General features: G+C 39.3%; 1 long non-coding RNA gene across 1 annotated transcript in view; it reads left to right on the top strand.

Annotated features, from left to right (window-relative positions):
* The window catches only part of LOC108448668, a 32,479-nt gene that overhangs the window by 6,793 nt on the left and 18,398 nt on the right, over positions 1–7,288 (top strand). Inside the window, exon 3 of the long non-coding RNA XR_001864632.1 lies at positions 4,230–7,114. This is a non-coding gene — a long non-coding RNA (uncharacterized LOC108448668). The remainder of the gene's footprint in view (positions 1–4,229; positions 7,115–7,288) is intronic.

A 7,288-nucleotide genomic window follows, 5' to 3' on the forward strand; every position in this document is an offset into this window, starting at 1 on the left:
AAAACAGGTGCTGATCTTGTTTTCACTATTGGTGAAGAAATTTCTCCAAAAGAAGTCTGTAAAAGCTGTAAGGAGAGCAAAGCTGACCAAAGGTCGAGGACAGTCAGTGGTGGAAAATGGAATTTCTGCAGAAGAAAAGAGAAACACAGGCAAACCAAGATGCTGGACCCATTCAGTACAGTTTGACACTGAATAACAAGCATTAATTACATTAATTAAGTCTCTTTTTTCTTGTGTTATCTGAATGGAGCTATTTATGGATGGCACGCTTAGAAGGAAGCAAACAAAAATATGCTCTATTAACAGGCTTTTCCTTCCTCTTTTCAACCCTTTTAAAGGAGCCAAATCCCGCCAATTCCATTTGGACTGACCTTTATGTACTTCATTTTACTTTAAAAAAACCCTAAATTCAGTTCACTGGGATTGTGGGCTAAACATTGAGGTGAGCATGGAGAGAGTGCAGCTTTAAAGAATAATGAGCTAACTACATCTAGCTCTGTCTTAAATTATTACTTTAAACCCATCTTTCTCAATGGTGTGAAGTGCTTTCTACCCTGCCTGAAATTCTTTTTTCTTTCCACACAAGAGTAGAAAAGGCAAAAGTGATGGAGGTCCAATATCTCACCTGATGCCTTAATGAAAAATGGATATGGTCAAAGTTCCACCTCTGCCGTGAGAAATATGACAGAAGCTTTTGACAGGGAACAGGCAAGGCAAGGAGCAGGCTGGCCCAGGGGGAGGCACGAGCTGCTGGGGCTCTGGTGACATGTGTGCCCTTGTAGGAAATGTTAGGGACCGTGTTCTCTTGTTACCTGCAAGAAACAGAGCTTGCACTGCATTCCCAGGTCACAGCTCAGAAACCTGCAACCACCCCAGAGAGCCGAGAGGATCTCGGAAGGAAAAGAGGATGTGATGGAGGGTGTTGCAATGACAACCCAGTGCTGTATGTCACGTCCAGGCAGCAAGGCAATGAATGCAGTGTCCTGAGTAACTCAGAGTAAGAGACAACACTACAGCAGGGGAGTGAGAAATTGGAGCTGCAGGAGCAAGGAACAAGAGCCAACATCGAGCATTGTGAGGGAATCAAATGTGCCATGAGATAATTACCTGAGCAGTTTTCAGGTGAATAGAATGCACTGTTCTGCTTCTTGGGAAGTCAGATAATTTAAAGAACACCCGTGAGAAAAGCTCCAGTAACAACGGACTGGCACTTGGACTTTTTTTGTTATTTCAACAATATTAGGCTGAACTAGCACCTCATCATTTCACTGAGCAGTGGCCTATTGTAAGTCACAGATTACAGCTCAGAGAAGAAAAGAAATACAAATAGTGGGATTTATAGAAAGCAAATAGTCATTTTGTCTATTAAGGGAGAGTCAAGCTCAGTGCAAGGGAAGAGTGAAATCAATATGCTGTAACTCATAAATGTAAAGGCAGTAGAGAAGAAATATGAGATGATTTGAAGGTGAACTCACTACAATGATCACTTTATTTTTTAACACAGTAAGTAGTCTATAGTCTATTTCAGTAGTAAAGATGGGAAGTTTATCAAATGTAATAAAACTCTCAGAAATCAGAGCTTTGTGTTGGGTCACAACGCAAATTTTTTTGGGAAGAACAACTGTCAGCCATGTATCAGATCCTTCACTGTTCTGGATTTTTCTTCCTGTGTGTCTTTCAGTAAGAACCAGATTATTAATAGAGGCTTCTTTGTTTGATTAATCATTAAAAGAATGGCTGTGATTTCCTTTGTTCCCTTCACAGGAATCCATGTAAATGTAGGTATGCAACCTTCCTTCTCACGATTAACAATTTCAGAGGCATGGTCTGTCTGATTATTTAATTTTTTACCCTGAAATGTAAACTTGACAACAAAATTATGCACATTGAGGGACATTTACTTCAGATTTACTTCAGTCTGATCCTTGGGACTAAATTCCCATTTTCAGCTGGAGTTCCATCATGTGAAGTAAAGCACAATAAGCGGGGAAAGTAAGTTCCTATATGTAAATTTCTTAAAACTGAAATACTTAAAATTAGGTTATTTTAAGGTCTTAAAATAATAAAGACCTTGAGACAAGGTAACCCAAGTAATGAAATAAAGATCTTGAGATCTTAAGCTACTCAGATTCATTGAATTTCATGCTTATTCTTTATTCCACGTTATCTGCTGTTCATTTCTTTGTGAAGCTGACAGGTCTGAATGATCTGCTTTTAAAGGTAACACCCCAAATTATAATACCAAATTCATATTCATTTTAAACTATCACAAAACATGCTTACAAAACTGTAGCTTCTTGGTCTTGCCTTTGTATGCCTTTTATTTCTTTGCTACAAAGAGGGAGTGAGCAGCAGATAAGCAAAAGGTGTTTATTTCTCCCTGAAAAAGACTGCAGGGAAAACCCTGAAATGGCCTTGTCTGTAGAAAGGACCTTTAGACTGTGAAGAGCAGCACAAGACAAAGAATGAATCTGTTTGTCCCTAAGTGCAGTAAAAGCTGAACAAGCTGAGATCAGAAGCTAATCTGTGGTGGCACTTGATGTATCAGTAGCTCATGAGGAATGACGAGTTGGAGGAAAGGCCATGAAGGCACGTGACAGGTTATCTGAAAAGTGACAGAAATGGGGAAAAAATAAAAAGAAGAAAGAAAAAAAGGAAAAGATACAAAGAGAGGAATAGAGAAAGGTTCCTTGCAGAAGCACTTCAGATGGCTGTCACTGAGCCAAATCTGGACTTGTAAAATCTGCAGGAAGACACTGCAGATGTGAGATGGAGGGCAAAGCCGGGTGGGTGAGGTGTAGCCCATGTGGATACAGAGCTGGGAGGTCCCAGCCCTCTGCTTCCCAGGAGAGAGACCTCAGCAAGGACAATCCTGGGTCCACTTAGCTCATGGTCCTGTCTCTGGGGATCACAAATTGCAGATTCCTCTGGAAGAGGGGCAGAGTCACAGAGACACAGAAAATTCTGTGTGGGAAGGTACCCACAAGGATCACCGTGTCCAGCTCTTAAGTGACCCACACAGGGGGAAGGAAGGGATGGCAAAAGTGACCACAGGGATGCCTTGGGGAGATGCTGGGACATTTGGGGACAAGAGGGGCTGGCTAAGAACTCCCAGCCAAGCCAGACTGCTGATGGATACCTTTTGCCACATTCGGTTTCTCACAAGACTGCAGCTTGAAGAGAAAGTCAGGAGCTCTTTCTGCCTTATCCCTTTACCAGACCATCCCAGAGGAAAGTGCTGCTCTGTAATTCCCTAAAGAATCGCCCAGGAAAATCAAGGAATGCTAAACTTAGCAAAGATAATGTTTCTGAAAGCTAATGGAGGGAGAAAAAACCCCATCCCAAGAGCAAGGCAGAGTTTTTCACACGCACTGTAAAGCAAAGGGACAGAGATGCACATTTCCTATCGTTGTAGGTCACTCTTCAGTGCTTCATCCTGATGTGAATAGATCCCTCAATAGTTAACTCAGCCAAGGGAGAGTTCAGATCAATCCTCCTCACTCCAGCCATGCCTCCTTCCAAATCAATAATGGCTGATGAATACCTCTGGCAAGCCCAGAACAGACACAATGGAAATCCTGCTCTTTTCCAAAGTGCCTTTGCAAGCCCCTTGGATAAGGGGTGTTTTTCTGCTTCTCTGCTAAATCTCAGCAGTGAAGCTGAATTCCTGATGATGCTCCATTCTGCAGAGGCAGCACTGCACTGCTAACCTGCACCTTTCTGCTCTTGGAGGGCTTAGCAAGAGCTTTTTGAGTTCATTTGAAAATGAATTCAAACTCACGATCTGTGTAGCTTTCATCTTTAATAAATCTGGGGTTTTTTTATTTAGACTGCTTTCACAACAGATGCAAAGTTGTTATTCAAAATATCATTCTGATAATTGGATTTTTTTTTAAGTGTAAAGTTCTGTAAGCAGTGCAAGCTATCTGAATTAAAACTGAATTTGTCTGCAAAAACTAGGAAAAATGAAAAAGCTGGAAAGATTAGATGGTTCACATTCATTAATCAAATCCCTTAATTGCACTGAAGTACTAAAAGAAGAATCACTTTTGTTAACTTGAAAGTTACGATGCACTTTTTTGGGAATTCAATCCTTTTTTATGTACATATTCCCAGTAAATCTATGCCTGGTTCTAATCTGCAGCAGCATTGTCCATAATTAAGAATATTTTACAAGAGGCTCATTCAGAAATCCCCAGTAATTAATAATAAATATCTCTTTTTTACAGCACATGAATCTACAATAATGAAATAAACCTGAAGTTACAAGCACAGCACTCCAGCCTGTGCAAACAGACTTGGCAGTTCCAAGTACAGATTTATGTCTGGAAGGATGCATTCTCCTTGAAGCTGTTTGTGCAACCTACTTACCAGAAGAAAGAGATTTCCTGGAGATTTCCTTTAATTAGCTGGAACAAGCCATTAGTAAAACAAGCAACTAAAACCAGAAGCATACAAGCTCGCATAGTTTATGAAAAAGCAATAATTAAAAATACATCTTAAAATTCAAGAAAGGTGGGACCAGGTTCAGTAACAGCTCTTTCTGTGTGGACAGCAAGGAGAGTCTAGGAAGAGAAAGTTTAGCAGTCTCCCTGGAAAGATAATGGCAGGAGAGGAAATACATCATCCATGCTAGTGTGGTTTGTGTCCCTGCCCTTCCCAGTTTCTGAAAGCCTCCGTTTATTCCTGGGGCAATTAGGAGTCATCATCACTGCCAATTATATTTTTCACTAAGTGAATGCAATGTCATTTCCAAAAAAATTCTGAATCAGATGAATTTCAAAGTCTGGAATGCAGCAATTTTCCTGTGAGTGTTTCCTGGAGCAGCCACGGCCCGGAGTGATTTGAACACGAAGCACCAGGTCTCTTCCAGGAGATTACAGGAGACAGGGGCTGTGTCCCTTCTCTTACCCATAATGAGAATTGTGTGCCTCATTCCTCTCTCCCCAGCTGAAATGCACCCCTGCAGCTCTGCACTGTGCGTATTGACTCAAATGAAGCTTTGTGTAATAAGATTTAAATTGTAATGACTCATTATGTCAACCCTTTTTGCTGGTATTTTACATAGTAAGTGTGCACAGAGTGCAGGGTCCTACTGCAGAAAATCCCAGCAAGTTGACAGTGACAGTGACAAAAAAAAACTACTCTGGAAACTTCTCCCAAAATCTCAGCATGACCAGAGTTCCAAAAGGATGATTTGAGTGGGTGTCCCTATTACAGCCATTATCATCCACTCAAGATTCTCTCCTGAATCCATCACATTGAGATTTTAGTGGGGCCAGGCTGTCTTCTTTATATGGGCCTCAGGTGAATGATTTCAAAGTATTATTTTTCATGATTGTTTAAACATTTGGCTACGCACACTCACACAGAGAGCTGTTTTCTAATAATCCTTTTATCAGCCTGAAGCTGGAACAACTTTCTTTCTTGCAAGGATCTGTTACTGAGAGTTTCTTATTAGTAACTAGATGCTGACATTGATTTCATTAAAAAATAAGCACAGTCCCGAAGAGCTTTTGATTTCTTTTTTTAATTGCATAACATGTAGAGTATAAACACAAACAGCTTTGCTCAGAACTGTACCTAATTGCTTGAATGAAAAGGATTTCTGGATCAGCAGTTTCTCTCATTTTTTTGGTACACATTGGTGGCATGTTACCAAGGCACCTCTAAAACTGCTAAATGTGGCTGGGGCTGAAAGTGATGTGGAAAAATTATTTTTGTGTGCATTGTAGAGTGCTCAAAACCACTAACAAAACCATTGTTTTACAGTACCAAAAGTAATGGCTATTCCGTGCAAAATCAGCTGTAGATAAATACCTTTTCTTCTTACAGTGAAGTAAAGGAATAACTTTGCCTTGAGATACCATTTTGTGTCCAGTGAGTCTAATAGACAAATTTTGTTAATTTGCACCAAAAAAGTAAACTTTGTGGCTCTTTTGTGTCAGCTTTTTAAAGACAGAGGTTAACAAAACTCTTCAAACCCACCAAATTCTCTTCTCTATATGATTCCACATCAATCCACAGAGGACTATTCTCTGGCTGGTTTCTAAATTCAGGTGCTCCCTATTTAAATATCCATAGGAAGTACAAACGCTTCTCTCCTACTCGTTTCTCATCTGAGAATTTAATAGCAACTGTTAAATGACATAATACTATAAGAAAGTAGGTTGGGGAAGTGGGAGGAGGACAAAAAATTGATAAAGAAATGGGAAAGAGAGCTGAAGCTTAAAACTTCTTGTGGTACATCACTGTAGCTCTTATGACTCTTTTTTTACACTCTTGCTTCTCTTCAGAATCCAAATGTTCACAAGGCTGTAATTGAAAGCCAGAGAACTGGTAAATATCAGTATCTAATAGCTGGTGTCCTTCTCCCTGTTCTCCCCTAATGCATATTTCCTGTGAAACGCTGTCAATGAACGAATGACTTCTTATTTCCCCAACTCCTCCTCAGATGTACTTTCTTCATCCTCACAGAAGAATGTTTTGTATTTCAGGATTGGTTGGCTTCTCTTTTTTTTTTTGCTGGCAGCCCTTCCTGCTCTCGTTAGTACATGAAAGCCTAATTGTGCTGGGCAGCTCTGTCCTGGCAAGCAACTTTGAAATTATACATGAAATGGAACTAGACATCATTAATTCTACTTTTGTAGGTAAGTTTTTCTCCTGTGAATGATGTGCTTTGCTCCTTACTTAAGAAGATTCTGTATTTTTTTAAGCCTTTTGCACTGTGATATCAATTAAGGTATATAAAATATATTCTTACAACTAATTAGAAATCAGTGAGAAAATCCACCTGAAATTTATAGAAATTAATTCAAAAGAACCAAACAATTAATTTATGCTTAATCCAGTGACTCACTATCCAACTTGTTTCCGCTGTTTATTTTTATATCAGTGTCTTAATTCAGGAGCAGGCAGGGAATATATCCTTATGTTTTACTTCTTTTGCAGAATTAGCTTAAAGGAAAAGAAGAAAACCACCAAAACATAGGATTGCAGACTTGCCATTTTTTTTCCTGAGAGGATCATCAATAATTTAAAATTTCTTCATCTTCAGAATGCCCAGATGAATGCTCTGAGATATTCAAAGGCTAGAAGCTGAAAGATTATACAGGTGATTCAATAAATCTTGGCAACAACTAAAACAAAAATCATGTTATTTTTTTAAATTTTAAGTATGAGGGATTAATTTTTCTCTCTTTATTTTTCTCTGTATCAACGAATAATTGAAGACATATTGGTATAAAATATAACCATAGCTGAAATGCAAATATATAGGATCATTCCA

Source organism: Corvus brachyrhynchos, unplaced genomic scaffold (assembly GCF_000691975.1).
Source record: "Corvus brachyrhynchos isolate BGI_N302 unplaced genomic scaffold, ASM69197v1 scaffold220, whole genome shotgun sequence".
Classification (NCBI taxonomy): Eukaryota; Metazoa; Chordata; class Aves; order Passeriformes; family Corvidae; genus Corvus; species Corvus brachyrhynchos.